Below are 26,876 nucleotides of genomic sequence, written 5' to 3' on the forward strand. Positions count from 1 at the left end.
TATATATGATTGTAGAATTATTGTTATGTCTGTACCAACCCTCGCTCTCTACATTACAACATGTTTTATATATTCTGGGATTTTGTAACTTCATGTTAGACATTAACAAGAGCAGCCTTCTGCACGAAAGTCTCGTCTCATTAAAATTTAGATGCTCTCAACAGTCTTCTTTCTGTTGTGAATCTCTATCGCAGCATACCTGCACATTGCTGTTCTACGTACTGTGACTTTGCAGTAAGAGTATGGACTTTGGGTAAAAAGACTACACAGCACTGCGCAGGTATTTTTGCCTATCGAACAGTGCGTATGTATGCAGTATGCACACAGTATTTGTGCACCGGACCCATTAAAAATGTTGTGAAGGTGGCATTGCCCACGGTAATGCACCAAGTGGAACACAATTATTGAAGAATCCAGGTATTTTAGCTTACATGTCAAGCCAGTACCACATCCAGTGTGAGGTTGGGAGAAATAAATAGTTTCCATTTTTCTTAGCTCTCAGAACACAGTGAATTAATAAGAGTAGACAATGTTAACATAAATTCTGGGCTATTCTTCAATTAAAGATTCACAGATAGTAAAGGCACCTTCCTCAATGGACGTTGATGACACTGAAAATTCTAAAATGTTATCAGAGGCGACATCAGCTTCTGTGTGTCAAAGGATTGTATGTCCAACAGTAATCCAGCTAACAGTAACAAAAATGTGCAAAAGACAAATTAACTGAGCTAATGTAACGTACCTTCTATATCAGACAGTGAAGCTTGTAACACCCCATCCACAGGAACCAGTGTCCAGACAGCAAAAGTGCTTGAACTGGGAGATAGCAGCTAATCGGAATGGCGACCTTTGTTTTCCACCCTGAAAGCACAGGTTGTAACTTTGAGGGCAGATTTAAAAGTGGTGTCAAGATGTCTGCATGCGAGCGCACATGAAAAGTTGAACATAGGTGAATACTTTATAACATCACAGTGTCATACCTGTTGGTGGAGGTAGACTGCAACTAACGTGTCAGCAATTTCTTCATGCACCAGATGCAAGCCAGATCCTGCTTCATTTCCGCCTTCAGCGTGCACCTGTGATAGTTCATATTCATATATAATTCATATCAATACTATTGTGTTGTTAATCGTGGTTATATCAGAGTAAGCGCAGTAGGACAGCTGCACAATCGATTCATTAAGCTTGCTATTTTTTATATCTGAACCTCGACTTACCTTTTTTGCTCTCGTTTTTTCTTTGATCCTCCGTGGCACGTTCAAAATGTTGTGTGTCGGGCACCTCAGATTTTCATCAGACGATTTCGTGCCGAGATTCAAAATTGCCTCTGGAGTCGCACCTCTGGAGTCGTGCCTCTGGAGTTAGCAGGCACCACTGTCAGCCAAGAGCTTCGCACTGCTTGGTCTTTTGGCAGCTTATAATAGGTAACACTTGAATGCTCCGATGAATTGTTCTAACAGCGTAGCACCGTCGCATCCTCGACAACTTCGCCGTGGCATATCACGTATCATATCGCTCCAGCCCATAAAAGGCAAGGTCACAACAAGGAAGTGCACTTTCCAAACGACGCCGTGCCAAAAAAAAAATATTCACATGCTTTGTTTCCGGCTTAACAACAACATAACAGCTGTTCGCTTATGTACGATGCACAGAGGACGAAACGAAAGAAGCCAAGCGGCCAAGCCAAGAGTCCATGCCAAGCCAAAGATATGCCAAAGACAGATAAACCGAGAGCAGTACGTGACGTCGGTGTGCCCGTGCGCAGGGTTTGCCGACGATCTGACGGCCGGGCCTGGGAACTAAAAAAACGGTTTTCTAAGAAAACTACGAACAGTTGGAGCAAGATATTTCGCACACATAATCAGTGTTCGGAAATGAACACACAGCGCGGGTATCGCTTAGTTCTGCGGCACTACAAAATCGGCATATCTGACCTTTAATGCAAGGTGACTCCTATGAGAGAGACTGACGCTGAAGAAAAGTGTGCAAACTGTGGAAAGTGTCATAGAAGATCTTCAGAAATCGTGCCTGGTTTCACGGCAGTGCTACCACACTCCCTTTTAGATGACGATGATAATGATTGGAGTTTCAGATGTGCAGCTGCATTTTTTGCAACGTGCTCCACATAACAATTGGATGGCAGGCCCCCGTCCCTACGCAGCTTTGTTCACGCTGCAGTTCTATTAAGCAAAAGCATGTGAGTACGTGAGAAGGACATTCAATTTCACCTTAATCAGAGCAAATGAAGGAAGAAACAAAAAAGCGCTGTACTTCAAAAGGAGATAAGTCTTATTTCACGAGGAGGTGTCACCACTTACTTAGTAACTTGATTAAGTTTACAGGGAAACGTGCTGTAGTACAATCCCCAGCGCTGCACTGCAGTGACGGTCTAGTTTCCGAATGCAAAACATAACGTAATTAAGAATCGAACGGCAGGACACCTGTGAAACACTGTTAGGATACATCAGTATACTGGCACCTTACAAAAGTGTGTGATGACAAACACCGATGAATGCTAGCAGCGCAATAAATACTCACAATCTCCGTTGCCTACCATTGTTTTCTATTCGCGCACACAGCGCTTTAAGGCCTACCAACATGGCGGCCCGAATGCGTGCCCCACGAGCACCTCTCCCATGCGCGATCCAGCCTTTATACATAGAGATCAGTGATAGAGACACGACAAGGAATTGATGACAATTAAGGAAGGAAGGTAACCTCAAGTTTGCAATTACAAACTGTGTTTGTCAATTGTTTCCATGTTTAGTTTTCCATTTAATCTCCCCAAAATGATTTGTGCAACTTTTTATATTGGTGAAGTTTACCTCAATTACCGAAAGCTTTGAAGAAATCTGCAGGTGGATTTGCCAGTGGTTTAAGGAAGAAGAACGGGGGCCTACCGCGTGAAACGTGGTTCATATATCAACTCAGGGTTCGGAATCCCAGGCCGCTTTTACAATCCCCGGATTTCGGGATTTCTAAATGTGAATTCCGGGATTCAGGGCCGGGGTCGGGATTTTTTTGCAGCTACTCCTAGGATGATGTGTAGAAATGTATCTACCTGCCCATCGATCATACTATCACAAATTGTGATACAGTGCGCGTCGGAAGAACATTCTAGTGGTAGAAAACACACACGCGCGCAGTAGGAAAAAAACGAAGGAAAGGAAAAAGAAGAAAACAAAAACCTCACCGGGCAAAAGTTTCGCCGCGTATTATATTGAGTTTTCGCACTGCGCAGGGATATCGACTTTGCGGTGGAATGCGTCTCTTCCTGTCCGCTACGGAATATCTTGTGGCTGAGCCCCAGCATATTTCCCGCAGTTAGCAGTGTTAGCAGTGTACGAGAACACATGCGACTACTAAAAGCAATGACGTTTTTCACGTCTTCCGCTGGAGTATTCTGAGGACTGGTGCGTTTTGTTCTTCTCCCCTTTTACTCATCCACAGTAATTGTCGTGTTCTGGTCTGGAGCATCCCAATCTAGTTTTCTCAAAAAGTTGTCTCAGTTTTTTCTTCTCACTCTCAAACATACGTATTCATGGAGATTAAAGTAGCATGTCATGGACGATGAGGTTGGTTCGGTTTCGGATTACAAATGATATTTTTAGGGGAGGGCCGCTTGAAACCAAAATCGGTTCCGTTCTTCACTCTTTCTTTCCTTTTCACTCGTACGACTGCATATTCGTTGTCCAGAAAGCCGAAATTCACTATCCCGAAATCCCGGGATTTGGCATAGCGAAATCCCGGAATTTCGAGACACGAAATTAAATGAAAGGTGGTACTCGTCCGTTTCGGCACGACAGTATTCCTGGGAATGAAAAAAGCGTACCGACTGTGTTGCACAATGGGACATACCGAAAGCTAATGGACGTGACCGACTCCGCGTATTTTCCCGACCTCCTGGTTCTATGACTGGTTATTTTACTGTTCATGCTCTTCATGGAAATTGAGAAGAGCAGGTGGCGTTTCCTCTACGTTATCGTTGTCCGGCGACAACGAAATGTCCTGAAAGTCCGAATGTGAGATCGAGAGAGGCTCTCATCCCTGTTTTCAGTCTGGAAGTGCCATGAGAGTTATACTGTTAGTGTGCGTGGAGCACCTTCATCGTCATCCACGGGCTGTGCCATCACTCAGCACACCTCACTCTGAGATCCCGACCTCTGCTTGCACCGCCGGCATCGGCACCTGAGCGTTTAGCCCCAGGGGCTGTCGACGCAGAAGTGGAGGAGATCTTGAAGCAGGAAGAGGTCGGGTCAGGGTTTGCTCGTGTACCAGACGGGACAACGATTCCCTTTCCTCGTGCGTGCACCCAAGGACGGATAACTGCTTGCTTGCATGGAGGGGGAGGCATCAGTCGACATTGACGACCAGGTGGAAGGCTACGGCGAGTTCCAGGGTCGATTACATACGAAATGCCGAGGTGTCCCACGGACGACAGTTTCGTAGCGCGACCCGTGCTCAAGCGTGTAACTGCTGGGCACATGTCGCTGGTGTGTGCCGGAGGAAGGTCATCATGGAGTTGTATGACCACTGCGTTGACCCCTCCGGACCGCAAGCGGTACGAAGCGTGAACAGGAGCTGTAAGATGCTCAGTCACTGGAGGAGCGTGAGGCGTCGCTGCCTCGAGAGTCGTCGGCGGAACAACGGCCCATACAGCCCTTCAAAGGCTTTCAGATTGATCAGCAAATGACTTCGAAGCCACCATCAAGTTTGTAGCAAGCGTTAATTATTACAACAACCGATTTATTGGGCTGAGGCTTTGGTAGCTCAGATCACATGGGAAGGACGTGGTGTTACACATCCGCTTTCTCTAGGCGCAAAAGTAAATCGTTCTGAAACTATTAGAATAAGGTATTTACTAAATCCGTTGCAGGCATTTGATTTGAAATTCCAGCACCAATATCTTCATAGCAGATTAGAGCTTAGAATGAAATACGCCATTGTTGTATTTGTCTTTTGTATTTATTTCATGTCCGTGAGAAATGGGGGTCAGGCACAAAAGGGAGGGATCCCTGTTATTTCCGATCTTCGAAGTACCGTAATATTTGCTAATTTACAGTGCGAAGACTTGCTTTGCCGAAGAAGCTCTATCTGATCGCGGTCGCCGTTTACTATCCTTGCGCTTTTCCTTTCCTCGATAGCGTTCACCAAAAGCAAATATCGTAACGTATGACACGAAAGTTGCATTACCTTGCCTGAATCATCGGTACAAATCTGTTATGAAAGAATTATTTTAATGGACCCCACAAGGCGAGAAAATGTGATCCAATATCCAAGATCCGGTTCAAGAAAGATCGATACCGGAAGAAAAGGGAGAAGAAGCAACGGCCAACAGAAAATTGAGTTTAGGGTTTCTACATTCTCATTGGTGCTGGCGCACATCCGCCCGCAGCTCAAAACAGCACGCGATGATTTGATGGCCGGATGTACTGTAAACGTATTTTTATTCGCCATGCATTAATTTTCGCGAACACGCGCATTCAGTCATTTGCGAACTTATTCGCGAGTATTTAATTTCGCGATTCTAGGGCTCTTTCCTCCAGCAGGATAAACGTCGAACTGTGTTTGCGAGTACAATTTTTCGCGATGTGTAGCAGTCGCGAAATTCGCGATAATTAATACATCACGAATAAATATACGTTTACAGTATTGAAAGAGCAATTTCTGTCCCGTGATGGGTGTGGGCCAAGTGTCTACTCCCGGTGGTGCCATACGGATTTGCACTCCCCAACGGAATGCCATCTGCCTTCGGCGGGGGGCAAAGCGCGTCTCACACAGTGCAGGGCGCTGTAATCCGAATCTCTATTCTTGGATTGGATTCATCACGCTGTGTTCGTAACGCCGTAGTCACTACAGGGTTCCTTGGAATCACGACCTGTTATTTATAGGTTGCAGTACTCGTTCGTAAGTGCTGCAAACTCAGAAAAAACTAAGGCATTACGGCCATCATTTGCTGCGTGTATAAATACCTGTTCCCTCCCCTATGTATGTATTCGACTCAATACCTTCACCTTCTGCTCCCTCTGCCCTGTTCTCTCTCGCTGCTTTTAGTGACTATTTTGCATCCGTCCCACCTATGCCTGGCGTACAGTCTGCCCCTGCATTATCACGGCTACCGCATTCATTGAGAGCGTAAAGTAGACTCTGCAGAGCGCGCTCCGTCCACTTTGTCCCTCTCGCTCCGGAGCCTCTGCCAATCGGGGGGGGGGGGGGGGGGGATATGTTTATAAAAAAAGAAAGGAGGAAAAGGTGAGATTGGCCAGGCGGAGAGTAGGCTTGCTATTCCTTAGAATAAAATGACATATAAAATAAAATGAAAGAAAACGAAAAGCAGGACAACAACGTGACAGTGTCACAGACTAAACGGGTTTATAAGCAAAGAGAGCGTTGCGTGTGCATGTGATGTGTGCACGTTGTGTGTGCAAAACGCCTCTAGGCCTCTGGGTGTCACTGAATGATCCTTTCCGGTAGAGCCGTCTTCGGATACGGCTGTCTGCAGCCTCAAAAAGATTAATTAAGGTGCAGGTGGGTCCAACCGGAGACGAGGGTGGAGATCGCGAGAAGCACTCCGACTTGCGGGTAGGAGCGCGGGAACGCCACGCTCCGGAAAATGAGTGACGCCGTTTAGTAGCGCGTGCCCTACTGCTCCCCTTGCTGACGTCATATCGTCCTTGAGAAACACAGCCCCGGGTCACGATAACGTGAATACATCCAAACGCAAGCTAGCAAAACATGATATTTTATATCGTGATATTTTATATCTTTAACCTGTCATTCAAACAAGGAACGTTTCCGAGTGTGCTAAAAAAAAAAAAAACAGTTATTATTCCCGTATGCAAGAAAGGAAGTGCTTGCACCATTAGCAATAACAGGTAGTCTTTCTACTGGTTCTTCGTAAAATATTTGAAAAACTTCTGCATGAAAGACTGACCAGTTACTTTAGCAAGTTTAGTATATCATGCAGAAATCAGTACACATTCTCGACGGAATCCGCACTCGTAAACGTTACAGAATGCATTTCAGGATCATTAGATAACGGTGGAATAGCTATTTCTCTCTTTGCCGACCTCACCAAAGCTTGAAAGAATTTACTGTGTAATTCACAAAATTTTACTAACAAAATTAACCAGTTACGGTATCTGTGGTCCCGCACTCTTGCTTATTGGAGTTGTTGCCTGAGCTATTGACGGAATAGTCCCCCATGTATGGTCAGAATTACGGAAATTTTTGCGCTTCTCTGAAATGACATGGCAGTAATATGCTTCGATCCATCTTGCATGATGAATGAGACAGGCGTCGTCACCGTTTGAATCATCGCTGTAGTCCGAGGCATAGACTGCTTTCAGGTCATTAGGTCGTGACCTTCACCTTCATTGATTGCACAAAAAATAGTCTGCAGTGCCGAGGGTACTCGATGCGTGTACTGTGTATGCATGCAGGAAGTGGTTTACACATACCTACCCTTCATTGCTTTTTTGTTTTTGCTCGATAAGATTGCCTCTTGCGTGCTTGCAATTCATCCTCTATTATCCCGACTGTATCACTGTAATAGGATGCGTGATAAAGTTTGTCCGAATGTTGCTATTTAATAAGTCGGAGTAAACACAGAGGTATATTTGTCCAACAGTATTAACTTGAAATCTTCAAGCTTTTTTGATGTTGCTCTGCGTACTTATGTATGTGACCTCACAATGTAGGTGAACCGACGTTTCGCTAATAATTGATGAAATGACTGTGTGCGGTCGCGCGCGCGTATGTGTGAGTGATGTTAAAAATACTATAGCAACCGCAGGCCCGACCCACAGATACCAAACCTTCGTTCTTCCATCTTAACTAGTATGTGGTTAATACCTCTCCAATTATTTGCTTGTTGAATAGTGTTCCGTGACATAGAGGTATCCAGCGACGCGCGATCCATTTGCTACCTACACAGTTCGTTCTACACGGATCCATTTGCTACACAAAATAATTTGCCTGCTGCCACCATCAAGCCTCTATCCAATCGCCGCTTCTGTTTACGTATTCTTTTTTCGTTGAGATAATGGCACCTGCGACAGTTTACCAGAAAGATGGGCTTGCACAAGGACGCCTACGGCCTTTTCCGTATTCTGCTTTATTAATTTATGGACCTATATTTACCTGTGCGGAGTTGTATTTCCTTAATGCCTTACAGTGTATTCATGCGATTCATTCAAATTACATTTTATGGGGCTTTAAGACAATAGACCAACCGCCGCGGCACGTCACATCAAGATATCATGTGATTGGGAAAGAGTGTATAGTTGGCAAAACCAGCGCACGTTGGTGTTGCCGTCGTGTGACTTCGTGTTTTTCGGGTTTTGTGATGTGAGGTCAGCGTAGTATCTGCCTCGCCACATGAAGTTTTCTTTCGAATCTCCTTCGCGTAATGGCATCCATCATCGAAAACAGGTATCAAAACAACGCATGTGATCGGCGGTTGCCAACCCACGTGTCTTTCTTTAGCCAACGACGGGTCGTGACACCTGCCGCTGTGACGTAGATTGTTTACTAACAGCCATTCGTCTATTGTCTGCACAGTTCCCTGTGAAGTCTGTCTAGGACAGACGGTCCCCCCTGCGATAATCGTTACGTTGCCCGCCTGATCATAGCCGACTACGGCAAGCTTTTCCGCCGCCATCACCGCCGCCGCCACCGCCCCCTACGCCGTGAAACACTACCTCCCGTAGCCTAGTGGTTATGATGATGGCGTTCCACACCGAGACTAGGAGGTGACGTGGTTTCGAATTAGGGCGCCAGCTGTGTTGTCTGGTGGTTTTTTCTGTGTGTGTGTGTGTGTGTGTGTTTTTCTGAGACGCTTTCAGACAAATGTCGCAATACTTCCCTGTGAAGTCGGCCCAGAACACATGATCCGACGACAACGACACATGATCGTGTCGTTGCCCGCCTGAGCGTGGCCGACTGCGGCAAGCAGTTTCATCAGCTCCGCCACCGCCATGACAGAAGGCGAGCTTTAGATGTCGCACCATGGACGCAACGGCGCAAGCAGTTGTCGGCTGAAGAACTTCTCCAGTTCAAGTGTATATCGTGTCGAGGCGCGGCAACAATTGAGTGCGAGTGCAAGAGAGACTGAGAGCAACGCGAAGCACATTTGTGTAAAATGCGCTAAGCTAAGCGGGCGAGAATGTAATAGCAAAATCACGAAGAGCACCAACTTTATCTGCAACGCAAGCGGGACGCGCACTAGACAACGAAAAGCTATCTACTACCCTTGAGATTTCTGAAACTGTGGTACAGCTAGAGATGCAAAATTTCCGGAAATTTTGAATTGCTAAAAAAACCGCTTTCTTTTTCGTTTTTTTTCCCGAAAAATTGGAGAAAATGGAAACAAACACGGTTACTGGTGAGTCAGAGGATTGCCACCCTCGTCGTGCTGGTATACATTACCGGTATCTAAAGATAAGATCGAGAGGTTCCTTCTAGCCAAACTTTCAATTACTGTGCAAACAACGCATTCGTAGAAAACTTGAAGGAATACAACATGCCTATGAGAAACTTCAGTACGGACATTAAGGAGCCGCAGCATAACTGGTTCGCGGACTTCATGGACGAACTCTTCCATTTGGATATAGCCAGTGACGATAAAATTCCCACAGCCCATACGGGAAGTCTTATGGATTGTGTTTTCGTCAGGGGCATACACAAGCTACTGGTTGCCAAGTACGTCAGCTATACTTGAGTCTGCACAGGCCTCTACTGTCCATCGTCGGGGAATACCCACGATCAGCTCTTAAGTGCTATCTGATTTCAATGACAATCTGCACAGTGATTTCTGCCGTAATTTTTCTTCCTTTCGTTTCCGATAACTTTTGAAAGACTTTCTTCAGCATGTGTACGTCACATCGCATGCGCTGTCTAGAACTAGAGAAACCATTACCTTCCATTTAACCATGCGAAAACCCAATATACTGTAATCAGGTCCCGTATCAGAAGGCCTCCAGAGCAGTTCGTGTGGCCGTGTTGCGCACGCTCAGGACTGAAATTTCTAGCGTGTTCTGTTCAACAAGCTGCTGCCATCTAGATTAGCCATATGTATTTGCCCTATTTTCAAAGGGCGAGTATTAGCTAAACATAAAAGGATGATCCAAACGAACCCACCTTGAGGGCGCTGGGTCCCTGCGCGCGTGCAATGTCAGATAGCCACTTGGAAAACTCCCTCCCTCTATTTCTCAAAGTGACCCCTTGTTATCCCGATATGGGACATATAAGACGGAAACAAAACAGCTCGATGTATCGATTTTGCGAGCGTGGGTCTGTTCATTGCGTTCCCCCGCCATCTAGGATTTCGGGCAGCAAGCAAGGCTCAACGGATGCTTCCAGAGTTCTCCGATGACTCGCGCTTTGTGTATGAACCACGAATGAATAGGAGAGAAAGAAATGCTAACCAGTTTGTTCGAATTGCGAAGCAGTACCCACTGAGTTTCCTACTGTGTCAATTCGTTTCCTACAAAAGAGAACCATTGTTACTGGGGTCACAGATACAAGAATGAGACCCTCTGTTATTTTACCTAAGGGACAACGTTTGTATTTGGACTATTGGCAAATCGAGGCCAGCCATACGCCGTCGTCTTCAGCTTTCGCTGGATAGGATTTGGCGGTATCTCTCTGAAGCAGGCATGGATATCTCAGCGGCAAAAACAGGAGCGCTGGCCTTCACTAAGAGCGACATGCGCCATTGCCAGCTTTCCATTCGTAATACGCCGCTCAGACAAGTTAAACATCACAGATTTCTCGGAGTCATCCTTGATTCCAACCTGTCTCGAAGAAGCAGGGCGACTACTTGGACACAAAGGCCCACCGGTGGATATCTATCAGCCGTCACTTTGCCAGGGCTAAGTGGAGAATGGATGGGAAGCCCCTTCTGGCCCTCCACCACGCTTTAGTTCGTGGTACACTTGTGTGCATCCTCCCTGTCCTGCATGGCACCCAAAGTGCTGTCTTCAAGTGCCTCATACATGTCAGGTCCATGCTCCCTCCGTTCATAATCCATCCAACAGTTCCCACGACCCCTCCGTGCTCGCTTCCGCTGCCATCACTCTATCTGTCCCTGTTTCAACTCATCAAGTGTCAACTTTAGTTATTTAACAGTTGGCAGCGGACATGATGCACTTTAGATATCCTGACCACACTGCCGTCTTCACTTATTGATCTACCACACGGGAGTGTTCGTCGTGTACTTTTTGTCGTCCCATCTGATGCAGTCTCACGTGGATATCATCTCTCACATCGTACCTCATCAACATCGGCGGAGCTGTATGCCATTCTACTCTCTCTGCAGCAGATATCACAAGTTCCTCCGCGTGTCTGGCTGGTCTACACCGATTCACGGGCTGCTCTGCAATGTGTGGCAACTATGGGGCTTCGTGGGTCTTCAGCCTCCATCGTAGTAGACATTCTCCACCAAGTTCAGGGTCTACATGATGAAGGTCATCATATATCCCTGCAGTGTATTCCCGGTCACTGCGGTTTATCAGGCAATGAGGAGACTGACAGAGTAGCAACGGTTGCCTATGAGTCCTCGACAGCCGTGCCTATTGTGCTGTCGAGGGATGACAGGAGGGCCCTACTAACTGAGTGGTTTCAGCCCCTGGCTCTGCAGCAATGGCGACGGGACATCACGGATCAATCTCTCATCTATTCGGTAGTCCCAAATTTGCCATTTTCTTTCCCTGCCCATTTATTACGAATTACATCCCTCCTGCGTAGCCTCCACCTCAATGTGGCTTTCACCCCGCAATTCAAATGCATGATCAGATGCTGTGACACAAGCCTCTGCTCCACCTGCGGTGTCGGGGCGAACACCCAGCACATTCTTGTGGAATGTGCACGCTACGGCACGCAAAGGCGGATACTGTGTGATGAGCCTGCTCGTATCAGCAAGAGACCACTCAACTTAGCTGCACTCATTGGCCCCTATGAAGATCCTGTGCTCCATCATCGGGTTCTTCACCTGTTCATGGACTTCCTGTTGTCCACCACGTTGCTCCAGACGCTTTAATTTGTTCTCTTGTTTTCATCCTTCCTTCATCATCTTCATATAATGTTCCACGTGCAATGGGGTAGGGTACCACACCGCCGCGGTGAAACACCCCATCTCATCGTCAGCATCTATTGTTGTTGTTGTTGTCCTATGGGACCAGTAACTGCTTGCAAAAAAAAGTATTTCAATGGTTCCAATTAGCTCTCAGCAAGACACACAAAAAATCATAAATATTGTAATACAGTAAGTGAGACCCATTTCTGTGTCAAGTTTTCCTACATATTGAAATTTGCTCATTCAGTGTGACACTACAACAACAATAACAACAACTACTTTATGTTGAGATGTTGTATGGGGAGTTTCATCTCCAGGGGCGATACGCTAACCCAATGCTAGTAGTACTGATAGTGTTATGCACTTTAGAGAAACGCGACGTTACGCCATGAGCGTGGCGGCAAGGCGCGGCTTTCCCATTATGTTATGTTATGTAATGTGGCTGAGCATCCTTTACGGACAACGTCTTTTTCTTGCATTTATTTCCTTTATTTGTTTATTTTTTTCATTGTGCGCAGTAATATGTGCGCATATATGCCCGCAAGGTATCTGGGCAGGAAACAGGCATACAGGAACCAGGAGGTATAGACCTGTAACGGCCACCTACCGGAGAAGACGACGACTACCGCAACAGCGGGCACTCGCTACGTGCCCGCAGAATCAACAGTTGGTCTCTGGGCTTCCTCCTGTGTGGCTGAATGCTAGTTAGCTCCCACAGTTGGTGACCCGAACATTCGAACACCTCCGGACTATTCGGCCTTCTTACCACCCTGAATTCTCCATCTTCTGCACCGAGCTTCCCAGGCCCACTCAACGTCATTCCCAGGAGGAAGCTGCCTTTTTCCACCCGGCAACAGAGGCCACTAACCGCACGGCACACCACCACCATGCGCAAATTCCACCTTCGGCAGCCATCGTCGTCACCTCCACGTCATCAGGTCAGCTTGGAAGGTTCGCACGCAACACACCTCATTACCACCGCACTACCATCACCTGCCGGCCGTGACACCAGAGCCCCGTGCTCGCCGAGCGGTCGAGCTCGTCACGGCAGCCGACGTCACCCTGCCTGCAGCCGACGTCTCGGCAGCTCACCAACGCGGCGAGCAACGCCACCTACGCGCAGCCAACACGGCTTCCAACCTCTCTTCACGGCCCAGCAAACCCCGCAAACCTCTCAAACCTTCTGGCTCACATCTCCAAGGGCCTCTCATGCCACTCATCGCGCGACTTTTCACGACTCCTTCAGCCCCGCACCTGCCTTCCTGGACCACATAATGCTGCGTCATCACCGCCGTTCTGCGACACCACCTTTCGGAGCCTCCCACACGATTGCTGCTTTGCAGGCTTCCGCACAACCGCCCTGCACAGCTCCTGCTACTGCTGCAACCTGCTCTTTTGGTCGCATTACCACCGCTGCCGCTGTGTCTGGGCGGGGGAGTATCTGTGGCGGCCACTTACCAGAGAAGAAGACGGCTACCGCAACAGCGGGCACGCGCTACGTGCCCGCAGAATAAACAATTGGTCTGTGGGCTTCCTCCTGTGGCTGAATGCTAGTTAGTTCCCACAGACCTCTCCCTGTTTACAAACAAATGACGTCAGATGGTACAACAGCGCCGCCAACTTGGTGGACTGGAACTACTATAGCAAAAAATCAATAAGTCTCAAGAAAGCCACGTTTAAATATATATTTATAAATCCCAAACGTCGCCACACCAGCACAGCTGTTTCGGCCTTATTGGGCCATCGTCAGCAGTGCGCAGGTGGATGAGGTGGGCGCAGGTGGGCGTTTAAATATAGCTTTTCACATTGTAATATTTTTATGGAAGTCCTTACATATTGCCCTTTTTAATCCAATATTGTTTGGTCGCCAGCAATATGTAGACCTTATTTCCCACTTTCATGGAATATTGTTTTGCAGACGGTTATATGCAAACTATATTGCCAGTTTTTAGGCAACATTCTTTGGCTGACGGCTATATGTAGACCACATTGCCCACTTCCAGCCAATATAGTTTGGTCGCAGGACGTATTCGTCCCGTATTGCCCGCTTCCATCCAATATTGTTTGGTCCTCGGCTATATTTAGACCAATCTTCAGCTAATATCGCCTGTTTGTTGGCTATATGGCGACCATATTTCCAATGACCAATCAATATGGACCGGTTATTGGCAGTCTTGGACAAATATTCCCATGCTGCAACAATTATTGGAAGAATAGTGGTAAACATAGTCCTTTATAGGACCGGTAGTTCCAGTGTCCCGACAATAATGGACCAAGTTAGTGTGCTGTCTGGGTCCAGCCGCTCCCTGATTGGTCTCGTCCGCGCCAAAGGGCGCTCACTGATTGGCTTTGTCCGTGTGACATTTCCAGAGAGGGAATCTCGGAATATTCTAAATATGCGTCGTCTGCTCTTGCTACGTGTTACATCAAACTGTACAGGCACAACGCCACCAATTCGCGTCCGATTTTCGGCGTTATTATCAGTGATGAACGCGGAGTAAAACAGCACTATAGTTTCGGAATCGACCGGGACGGATGCGATAGTCCATTTAAGCTTGACGAGAGTGGTCATATCATATGTACGGAGTCCGTGAAACTCAGAACAAGGTAAACGTCGGCCCAGTCGTAACTGCAAGATACAGTACGTTGTGCATACTGGTAAGCATGGTCATGGCGTACAGATCAGTCGGTGCCGCGTAGATCCAATGTTCCGTTGAAACAGGGTGAAGCACGGGGTGAAATATTCTTTACGCCGATACTGCTGTCTTTCAGGGCCGTGTTACCATGACGGTCCCGAATTCAGCATTATGTATTTGATGCACGACGATTTTGACATCTGCTTTACTTCACAAAATAGTATAGTTATGAAACGCATAGAATAAGTGGTCTCACGGCTAGGCTAGGCTGGTAAAAGCGGCTAGGCTTTTAGTTAAAACTAGTTTCGAGATGTTGTGTTACTATCAGGAACAGATGCTGAGAAAGCCTTCTTGCCTGTGAAGTAAGGATTACTTGTAGTGTCAAAGAATTAGTTAGTGAAAGAATTACTCTTCTTTTTGAAATTTAGAATGATATACTTGCTTTAACAAACAAACAAAAATCTTACCTTGCCGTTTGAATTATTTTCAATGGCAGATACCAAGCGCTGTCGCCGATCGGCTTCCCTATCTTGCCCGGGGAAATCGTGAAACCGCGAAATTTCAGACGCTTTCCAGTTTCGTTGTCAACGTCACTCTCACAGTTAAAACAACGAACAGAGAGAGACAGAGAGATATCTTTATTGACGCACCAAAAATAAGCATAGAACAGAGCAACAGTATATACGTTCAGTTGTAACCAACCTTTGTTGACACTTTTTAGTTCTGGGATCTGCGTTTTCCATTGCCCTCCCAGCCCCCCCCCCCCCCCCCCGCCCCCTCCATGTTTCAACCACCTACCCAGTTGAAAACGTCCTTCTCGGGACGGGGCGCCACCAGTACTCCGAAACTTTAGTGCACGGAGCCTATTGCGCAAAAGTGACCACTGCACACAATTTTAAACTCCCAATATTATAATATTATATTCAACTCCCAATAGAAATGCTCAAAATAAAACGAAACCCAAATCTTCACTGGCTAATTTAGCTAGGTTGGTCACATGCTGACCACGTCAAAGGCTCCGCTTCAAAGAGATCTTAAGCCAATAGTCCCGTCCACCACCTCGAACATCCTCCGACGTCGTGTCCACAGTGCTTCGGGCTGAAAAAGACACTAAAATGCAAAAACCAGTTGACTTCGAATTATGTTATACGCTATGTTAATTTCGCATTTGTTGTCAAAATTCAAAACTTTGATTCCGTTACGAAGCTACAATCAAAACAACTTTATTGTGAGATGATGAATAGGGAGTTTCATCCCCAGGAGCTACAATCAGAATTATACCGAACTCTTTTTTGCGTCGGCACTAAACAGTGAACGTCCCTTCAGCTCGTGCATCGGGCATACATCGGGTGCTTTTAGCTCATGCTGCGCGTGCCACGCCATGGAGCAGTTCCGGCGTAAAAGTTACGAAGCGGACTGGCGTACAAAGGACGTGAATATAATTGTTGTCAGAGACACATTTGTAATAACTGTCGTGGGCTACAATTCAGTAAATCGGTATTGAAAAATGCAGCAATGCGCATCATGCCGCGCATGTGGTGCAGCACAACGACAGGCCTCGTTCCAAATCCACGCGCACTTCTCCTGCTGTCTCATTGGATGCTGCCAATCTTTGCTTCCTGGGGATACCTTTGGTTGCCTCCAAAGACGGCTCTGTTTTCATTGTGTTTTTCTTCTAAACGGTAAAGCTGTGTAAACTAATTTTGCTTGCACTATACTAATTGAAACACGGATTTCATTTGAGAACCAGTTGTTTTTGCATTTTAGTGCCCCTTTAAGGGATTGGCTGAAATGACCACAAAAGTGCAAGCGGCAAACTGGTCACCGTCGCCAAGACTCATACGTAACAAATGAGACACGCGTCTCCGACCCAATAAGCAAATACAATGGAGACCACTCAATCAACGAGGCATATGTCGGCTTCTGGTTTTGGGATTTGAGAGATGCACAACTCTTACACCAACGAACTGTATTCCTCCAAGGGAAGGACTCTCCGTGTTTAAGGCTGACCCACTATTCCTCACCTGTAGCCGCCACCATCCTCATCCTCACTGCAATAAACCCTTCTTTTGGAACCTCCTACATCTCGGTGGAGGGGCGATCAACTCCCTCTTCTATGTTCTGTACTGCTCTTCTATGCTCTAAACTCTAAACTTCCCCTTCTAAACAAACTGCAACTCCGTGAACGACATTTTGCAACCATACAAAGCGACCACGCTTCTACTCCTTCTAGCAATAGGGCACCACCAGTGGGATCTGTGTGCTTTCGATGGTCTCGATGGGGACGACGTCGACGATTGAGTGGACGATTTTTCTTGTGTGTGCGTCATCACAGCAGGTTTGACGACCAGACCAAGTTCAACGACATTGTCTGTGGGCTTTCCGGTAGACTTTTCCGCCGAATGTCGGCACAGTTCACCATGAAGTCGGCCCAGGACGCATGCTAACCCCCTTCTCCTTCCTGCTGTCTTCTCTCCATCTGTCCACGTCTGTACGCCTTTTATAGCGACAGTTGCTTCGTGGCGCTAACAAGCAATCGAAAAAAAAAAAGTATATTGGGTGCACGTCAGCTGTCCAAAAATTAGTAGTGCTCAGTGAAAGCTGTGCAGAATCACTCCTCTTTTTTTCCTTACAAACAAACAAACATTCACTCCAGATATGTTGTCGGTAAATGCGGTATTCGGTGAATTAGGAAATAGCTAGTCTTTCTGTGTACGAAGAATATATGTAGGCATATGTTTTTGTCCCAAGTATGGCGGCAGTACCAGTGAATATGTCTATGCGAAATAATATAATTTTCTTATTCTTTGAAAAAAAAAAAAAAAATTCGTTACCTGCGGTAAGCAAAATTCTTACGAGTGAACATGCAAAAGTACTGGACGGCATTGTTTCTGAATCCATCTACCGTATGAACCGGGGGGTATGAAGATGTATTAAAGAAAAAAAAAAAAGAAGATTATGGCTCGTTCCCGTGTATAAGTCGGCTACATTTTCTGAAGAGAAAACTAAAGCAAAAACGTCCACTGGTATACGGTGCACACAGTCATGGAGAAAGCGTCAATATTGAATGCCGTATTGTACAAAGAAGTCGCAAAACACACACGGAAAAAATGCGTGTCCACCAGTTCAGGAACGGTTCTTTTTCTGGCTCCGACGTCAGCAGTTGATCGTCACTCGCCCATAAGAGGCTGTCTGCGGCTCCGTCTAAAGCATTGCTAATACAGCACTTTTAGAACCTTTTCCCCACCATTTCCTCAGGAAGTGCCTTTCGCACAGATGAAGCTTGCTCACACGCTGTTCTGAGCGGTTCGCACCCTGTGACCAGCTACCAGGTAGCTTAAGGTGCCCCTACGGACTAAAACTAAATAATTCATTTCGTATTCTAAATAAACCTAACGTGCAAAGACTTTGTACGCAAGATACAAATGCCGAAAGAAGTGTTCCAGCCTCAGAACATCAATTGCCATCATATACAAATGCCGTTGCGGTTTAGTGGACCTTTCCTTCTTTTCATTTGTGATACTTATGCAGTTCGTAATTGTCACGAAAAAGCCGTACGCCTCCCGTTTTCCCTCCCCTAATCTCTCCCTATTATTTTTCTCCAACATCAACATCATCAACAAATCAGAGCAGATAACGATATTATTCGAGATGATGGCTGGCTAGGACTGTGCTATGCGGTAAGTTTATCTCAGGTTTCCAGACATATGGCGGCACAGTTCCCTTCGAAGTCGGCCCAGGACGCACATTTCCCTAGGGCGTCAGTCGTGACGTTGCCCACCTCTGTGACGGCGACAACGGCGAGCCCTTTCACCATCACCACCATCATTTTTAAGAGTGTACCGCAACGAATCATTTGGATAAAATTCCTCAACATTCGATATAGCATCAAGTAGTCCACCCTTTTCTTTCCTTTCTCTCCTCCCGAGCTTTTAGTGCACGGGCTGATTATTGGTTTGCAGCACATTGAGATATACTAGATATTTATATATATTTCCGTCCTTATATATTTCCGTTTCTTAAATATGGCGTATAGTTTATATATCCCACGTCTTTCAAAATCCTGAGCGAACACATCTCTCACTGCTGAAAGTAAATGGGAGCAACGTGGGGAAGTCCGAATGAAAGGGGAAAAACAGGGAGGACAAACAAACAAAAAGCATCGTAATGTGAAGTGTGCAGCCCCTAATGTGCCCTTTCCTCATGTTCTTCTTTCGTTCCAAGATGAGGGACTGGTGCGCCACCTTTCATTCGTAACTGGATGAAAGGCTTTGTTTATACAGAGCGGCCGAACGAAATCATATATCACGCTAGGTCGGTATTGAAAAGGGACGGGACCCAATTCACGGGCCGTGAGATGAGTTTTCTCTGGCCTCCGACATTTCTTCGAGAGTTCTTTCTGTTGCAAAACTGTGACAGGGGCCCAAGAAAAGTGTTTTATTTTTGCTTTGTTCTACTTTGCTATGTATCTCAACTGGTCAGTAGGGTAGAATAAACTGCAAAAGTCCGAAACGTAAGCAAACGTTTAAAATAGATTTGTGCATGCAAATAACAGAAAAAAATAGTGAATTTATGTACACAGTCTTTGTGATGCTAGATTTGACGTTGTCAGAAGGGCTTATAGGCAAGTCGCCTCTTCCAACTGGCTGAACATTTCATTCGGTCGATGATACCGCGTGCACCTCAATAGAATAGAATAGAAGCCCAGGGAAAAAAATGGAAACGTAGGTTGCACCTCAAAGCGATGGTATCTGTGATTAAGAACACTGAGCCGCGTTTACATGAATACAACACAAGCGTATCGTATCCAGTTGTCGAATCGAATCCACCTATGTAAGCGGATCAATTCGCTAGAGAGCGTGTCGTATTCCATCCGCTAAACAGAGGTGGATCGAGACGGTGGATGCACATTCAGATTGTGCATGTAAACAGACGATGCGCATCGACGGAAGAAGAGAGGATTATGGGATGGTGCGTTCGGCTGCGGGACAGCCGTGTCGTCTGCTACACCTAGTCGGCATGACAAAATGGCGATATTGGGGAGTTCTCAGCCACGCTCCGTGTTTGATATGTAGATTATGCATGACGAACTAGCACTGGGAAAGGGACAGAGAGAGGAGACGACAGGTGCTATACCGCTGACCTGCGGTAAATCATACATTGGCCAGACGGGGCGATGTTTAAACATTAGGCTAAGGGAGCATGCTGCAACCCTGAGAGGTACCCCGTCCGGTCAGTTGTCGGGGCATTGTAACACGTGTGGCTGTTCTCCAAGATTCCCGGAGACGAGGATAAAAGGTCGTTCTTGTGATCAGCGTACCAGAGAAATAATAGAGGCATTTGAAATAAGGAAAAATGAGCAACAGTGTGTGAGACAGGCTTCTATCACTCTGTTTGATAATGAAGTCAAATTCCTAAAAACGTGGGACAACAAAAAGGTTGACGAGTGTGTGGATGACACATTAACCTTCTGAGTGTCATATTTAAAGACTGTACTATGTTGCCAATAAATTCTTTTGTTGGAAGTCTAGCACCTGTCCTGTCGTCTCCTCTCTCTGTCCCGTTCCCAGTGCTAGTTCGTCATGCAAGATCAACACCAACACGCCCGGTTTTTCACCTTGATATGTAGATTAGTCTCACTTACAGAAGCCGCGGGGCTTGCAGCCGTAGAGCAGAATTCATTCTGAAGTACGTTTGAAAATGAGGCGTATATAAGCTACGTTTTCGACGTTTTAACACTCGGTGCGAAGGTAGCGGGACCCCCGAGACGGCAGTATTTGCGGAAGTGCGCCTCTAACTTTGCAATATGGCACGACGTGGCGCCATCTTCGATCTCGACTCGATGCGGATCCATGAAAACGGTGGCGTATCGTCTTCTCTCCGGTTTCGACTCGATTCGATACGATTGTGTCGTATTCATGTAAACGCGGGTTGTGGTAAGCATTGTCACGCATATTTGGCTTGACTGGGCACTAAACTTCTCATTGTGCTGCCGAGCATAAAGCTCGGATGAGTTCATCAGGAGCAAAGCAATTTCATGACAGCCATTGTCTTCATTCCGTTTACAATTTGATCCATTTGACATTCAAATTGAACGATGTTAAACATTGGGCAGTTTGGTTCCGCATTAAAATCGCTAAAACCCCAGTGTAGGGGCAACAGTTAAAAAGACGACACAAGACATAGCACTGAACTAATATACCAAGACATTAGTACTCGACTCTAGGATGCCTATATTTGATTTCCCCTCTCCCCTCCGCCAGGTCCACTCTTCGTTGGTCCTCGGCACCTTATAAGATAAAGTCTACCAGTGTTGCAGGAGCTCAGTGTTTCTGGTGACGGGGTATTACTCGGTGCTCAAGGTAGAAGCCATCGCCTTTGCTTAGGTGTACCTAAGACAACAGAGACCTTCTCCATTTTGGCAGAGGCGCCCACACTCCACACTCTGCCCACACTCTGCGCGACAAAGAAACTCTTCGTGCTTACACCCGACTCGTCAGCCGACATACCCATCATTATCTATGAGATTTTCATACGAGATTACATTTTCACAAGCGACAGGCCTCCGCGTTCACCACGTGGTGGTCCAAAGTTTGTGCAAATCAGAAGACACATGCTGGACAAGATGGCCGACAATGAGGTGAGCGCGCACATCGAACGGCGAATTCTCATGAGGTTTCTCGTGAATGAAGGCGTAAAGTCATCTGAAATTCACAGAAGACTTCAGGCTCACTATGGCCACGATACGCTTAGGCGCAGCAAAGCGTTTGAGTGGGGCAAACGGTGCCGAGACGGCCGTACATCAGTGCAGGACGATCCCGGCCGGGGCAGCTCAGAGCCCAGCGTCAGATTTCCTGAGAACATTCAAGTTGTGGAGCGCTAGATCCTCAAGGACTGACGGATAACATGTCTCGAACTGGCTCGAAAGACGGACGTTTCTGTGGGAACGTTGAACACCGTCATTCATGACCACCTCCAGTTTCGGAAAGTTAGTGCCCGTTGGGTCCCGAGGCAGCTCTCCGTGTTTGACCGGCAGAGAAGACTGGAAATCTCCCAAGAGCTAAGGTAGCGTTTCGACGCAGAAGGACAGCCGTTCCTTGATCGGATCATCACGTGCGATGAAACGTGGGTGCACTCAGGGTTTCACTCCTGAGTCTAAACGCGCATCAAAACAGTGGAAGCATCCGGGCTCGCCAGCTCCCAAGAAGTTCCGAAGCACCCCGTCTGCGGGTGAGGTCATGGCCACAGTTTTCTGGGACAAGGCTGGCGCTGTTCTGATTTTCTTTGATTTGATTTTCTGATTTGATGATTTCTGCCCAGTGCTACCACCATCAACAGTGCATATTACTGTCAGGTTCTCAGGGATGTGCATAAGGCGCTGAAGCAAATGCGGCCGGGCCTCATCACCAAAGTAGTCCTCCTCCTACAGGACAATGTACGCCCGCGTACCGCGCATCTCACGACACGCACCTTACAGGAACTTGGCTGGGAGTTGCTGCCACATCCCCCTTACAGTCCAGACCTCGCCCCCAGCGATTTCCATCTCTTCAGGCCACTGAAAGCGTTCCTTGGGGGCCGCCACTTGAGCTGCGACGACGAGGTCAAGAATGCGATCCGATCATGGCTGCTACGTGCCGGTAAGAATTTCTACGCTGCTGGCATCCAAGCCCTCATGAAACGCTGGGACAACTGCATTAGTGTAGCTGGAGATTATGTTGGAAAATAAAACTAATTTATCGCCTGTAAGTTCATTTTACTTTTGCGAAAAATGACAAGTCCCGGTTTGACTTGAACACCCCTCGTATGTCCCTAGCGAAGACTTCGAGCATGCGTCTCTGCTTACGATGAACGTGGCTCAAACCAAGGTTTGCTCAGAACAGAGGGTCCCGACGTTTCGGAGCCAACTTGGCTCCTTCTTCAGGCAGACTGGACAGCCAGCCAAAGCCATATACTTCACTGGGTTTGCACTGGGCTTTCAGTGGTGAGTTAGCGCACCCTGACGGGAGGAATCACGTGCTGCATGACCTTCTGACCCCATCCGCTCAAACGTTGCCTGCCTGCGTACTGCTGATGATGGCACAATAAGGCCGAAGCAGTGAGCTATTTGACGTGCACTCCGGAGTAAGACAAGGGTGTCCACTGTCGCTGCTGCTCTATGTGCCTGCTTTCGAGCCGTTTGTGAGGAAGCTGGCAGTCGTGAGAATACTAGTACCGGTCAGTCAGTCTTTCCCCACGTGTTTCGCGTACGCGGATGACCTTACGCTTTGTACAACTAAACCGGCGTGTGTGGAAGAGGCACTCATGTCAGACTTTGGCCTATAGCGTCGGGAGCAAAACTGAATAGATTAAAATCTTCAGTGGTTGCCATTGGCGGATCTCTAGCGCAACGAGAAGTAGCGGGAGTTCCCGTCGTGAAGAGTGCCAAAATTTTGGGAATTGACTTCACTGCCGAAGGAGCATCTAATGAAACATGAAAGAGAATATCCAGAGAACTGGAGGGTGATGCGACTAGAGCATGAAGGTGAAGAGCTAACGTATCTGGATAAAAATAAAATCATTTCTAGTGATATGGCATCTAAAATGTGGTATTGTGGAACGTGTTTTCCCCCTTCAAAGAAAATAGTGAAGGTCCTAACGCGCACAATGATGTCCGTATTCTGGGAAGGAAGACTGGAACGGGTGAAACGAGAAGTTGTCCAGGCGCCAGTCGGGTGTGGTGGGTTTGGAATCCTGAATGTAACAGTAAAATGCATAGCACTAGGAATTTCACATATCTTCAGAGTGTTGGAGGAGGAGAACCACATTGCCAGACCTTTGGCTCTGTACTGGTTTGGGCACACGGGCTAGAGTGTTGGGGGTTTCATTAGATCATACAAAGCCACGATCGGAGCTCATGTCGACATATAACGGGAACGTCGTCAGGCACATGGAAATGCTTCCAGATACCGATCGAGATGTCAAGTTTATGTCTGTACGAGAGTTGTACAAGGTTCTCTTTTACCAGTGCAAGCGTTCTGTCGTCAACTCGCACGTGTCAGAACACAGAGGTTTCGTTGTGTCGAACGTACTCAGGGGTGATAGGGGGGATGTAGGATGGGAGCTGTTACACTGCATAATGCCGGTGAACACCATACTGCACAGATATTTTGGCACACACATTTTGGCCTCGACACACTGTACAGCATGTGGAGCCCTAGAAAACCACAAACATGTTTTTTTTTTTTTGTACTGTGCTATCTCAGCCGCGATTTGGCGGAAGGTAGCGGAAGTCTTTGGTGTAAATCGAATTTTGTACACGACCGTCTTGTACAGTGACCCACTTCCAGTTCAAAAAGGAAGAGTACCCGCCTTTACCTTGGTAATGGGAGAAATAAAATTTCAGTTGTGGAAATCCCGGGACAGAGAACATATGGACAAAAAGTGGAATCCTTAAGAAAGGTTCTCTTTCATGTTAGGCTTGAACTTCAAACGCAGTTACAGAGGGGGGACATATGTACATAGTGAACATATGTACATATGTAAACACACACATAGTGTACATATGTAAAAAAAAAAGGTGCGGGAGAAGCCGCGATGGCAACGATGCGCTGCGGGCGATGAGGCTTGCCGCCTGTGCTTCAGAGGGTGGCCATCATTTCGGTGGTCTTGAGGTACTCGAAGAGTGCCTTGGTAACGTCCCGTTGCCGAGGGCGCGGGACAGGCCCGAGGAGTGTAGCGAGCGAGAGGGGGTGTTGGTCCAAGGCTTGGAGTAGAGCCCTGCGCGGATGAGGTTTTTGGCATCCGCATCCGACCCGCATCCGCGCACACGTTATCCGCATCCGATCCGCACCATACACAACAGTTTACATCCGCATCCGATCCGCTGAGCAAAACGCACCATCCGCATCCGATCCGCAAAAATCCGCACATTTCGAAAGACGCGTAAAGACCGCCGGAAGCATGTTGGTATAATTTCGGATGCCTCCATGCTGTCACGGAAGGACTCAGTCATGACGACAAGCAAAGGTAAACCTTTCAACAAACGCGATATGGAGAGACTTCTGGAACGCGTGGAACGCTACCTCGTCGGCGCTCGCGCGGTTCGAGACGCCTGAATGCCTCCTCTCCCGTCTTGGCGCCGTGCATGGTCAAAGGTGAACCAGCGCATGCGCTCGCTGTCGGCTGTCGGCGCGCAATACAAATAAATTGCGGGTGGAAAAATGACAGCACGCGGTATATCCGCATCCGGTCCGCTACCGATCCGCTGCCTTCGTATCCGCATCCGATCCGCATCCGACCTCGAGCCAACCGCATCCGATCCGCACACCGCAGAAAGTGCTAAATTTTCATCCGAATCCGCAAGTATATTGCGGATGTCCGCGGACATCCGCTTCCATCCGCGGATGGTGCAGGGCTCTAGCTTGGAGGCGTCGGGCGAGGGCGGCACGAGGCGCCGAGAACGTCGGGCACGTTAGCAGGAGGTGGGCTACGTCAGTGATGGCGTCCAGGCATCGCAGTTTGCGTTGCCGCGTCTGCCCATCTTGTGCAGGAGTGACGGAGTGTAGGCGACGTTAAGGCGGAGGCGATGAAGGAGGGTTTCCTCGGCCCTGGTAAGGTGTTGGGTGGGGTAAAGTTGCATCGCGGTGTCGATGGCTCGAAGAAAGGTGTTGCATCGAATAGCGAATTAAACAACAACAACTTTATTTTTGGCCTTGGAGAGTGGGGAGTTTCATCGCCACAGGCGATACTCTACCCCATTGCTGGTGGGAATGGGGGGAATAAAATAACGAACCCCTTCACAATAACGATCGAAGTCCGATGGTGTCCAGAAATGTCAGAAGAGCTTTGAGCGCAGAGCGTTGCTGGGCTGGATTGGGCCAGGGACCAAGCAATTTCGATAGGGAGAAAGGGCGAGAGTCCAGCTGACGAAGAGACTTGGAGAGTGTGGTTCGGGAAGGTTGGTAGTGAGGGCAATGAAGAAGAATATGGTCCAGATCCTCAAGAGCACCACAGTGGCAGCAGGTGGGAGAGTCAACTTCTCTCACGCGGTAACGCCACTGAGCTGTAAAGGCCGCATCGAGGCGCATTCGGTGAATTAATGCAGCATCTTGACGAGAGGTGTTTTGTGGCATGCGGAATGTGGAATAGCGAATTAGACTCGTTAGGCCCTAAGGAATTTAAAAGAAAATGGAAAGCCCACTGGCAGTTATTTCTAAGAGTTAATGGGAGAATGTAATGAAAATGTAACAACTGTGTCTTGACATGTGGGTCATGCAAGCCTAGATTGTATGTCTTCGTGCAAGTGTAAGGATGTAACGGGTAAATGCAAGCGTACAGATTACCACACCCCACAATGGTGGCACAGATGTAAAGTGTAATATGATTGTATGAGTATAGGTGTAAAGTGTACATATGTTGGAATGTATATATGTTCGATTATGTAACTTATTTGTAATGTAGTGTTAACAGGTAGGAACGTAGGTGTAAATGATGTACGCGTACGTATAATTATGTTGAATACTTGAATGACGTACTGTGAACATAAGTATGCAATTTTAAGGCTGAACTGTGTGATAATATAATGTAAGGGAAGTTTAGACGACGTATTGGCGCATTTGGATTAGACATAGGGTGGATTAGGGCCTGGGGAGGATCGAACACGTGTCAGGAGGAGTGCGTTCTTTAACTCGGAGAGCGAAAAGTCACTATCCATGACCCGATCAGTGATGGCTGGACTAGCTTCAATATCTTCCGCCAAATAGGTCATATGGCACATGAAAGCCGGTGAACACGCTGCTACGGAATGTGTGCCAATGGTCTGACAGAAAGTCAGAGCCAGTTCACCCTCTGGCTTAGAGCAGAACAACGCTAGAGCACCTAGCGGGTTGCGGTCTGGTGTTGGCTCTCTCAACATACAAGGCCTCAAGTTCATCGTTAATTTCTTAGGCAACTTGAGGCCTTGTATGTGATTGTCCCTTCTATGTTGTTCCAGCCTCAGAACATCAGTTCTCTCTTGTTCAACAATTGCCGCTTGCGTCGATCCCTGTCGTATGAATGTGTGTATGAGTGTGCAAAAATGTAAGAGTGAAAGGAGGATGTGTGAGAGAGAGTGACTGGTTTGTCCCTTCAGATGACGCACCCTGGAAGTCACTGAGAAGGCGTGTTAGCTTAGCTCAATTGGTAGA

The 26,876-nt window shown here is 47.3% G+C and overlaps 1 protein-coding gene across 1 annotated transcript in view; it reads right to left on the reverse strand.

Moving 5' to 3' along the window:
• LOC135383883 (normal mucosa of esophagus-specific gene 1 protein-like) overlaps positions 1 to 10,209 on the reverse strand; it is a 47,663-nt gene extending 37,454 nt beyond the window's left edge. Inside the window, exon 1 of the mRNA XM_064613176.1 lies at positions 10,141 to 10,209. The gene's annotated coding sequence lies outside the window, so the exon portion shown is untranslated. The remainder of the gene's footprint in view (positions 1 to 10,140) is intronic.
• Between the last annotated feature and the right edge of the window lie 16,667 nt (positions 10,210 to 26,876).

This window comes from Ornithodoros turicata, chromosome 2, assembly GCF_037126465.1.
Source record: "Ornithodoros turicata isolate Travis chromosome 2, ASM3712646v1, whole genome shotgun sequence".
Lineage (NCBI taxonomy): Eukaryota > Metazoa > Arthropoda > Arachnida > Ixodida > Argasidae > Ornithodoros > Ornithodoros turicata.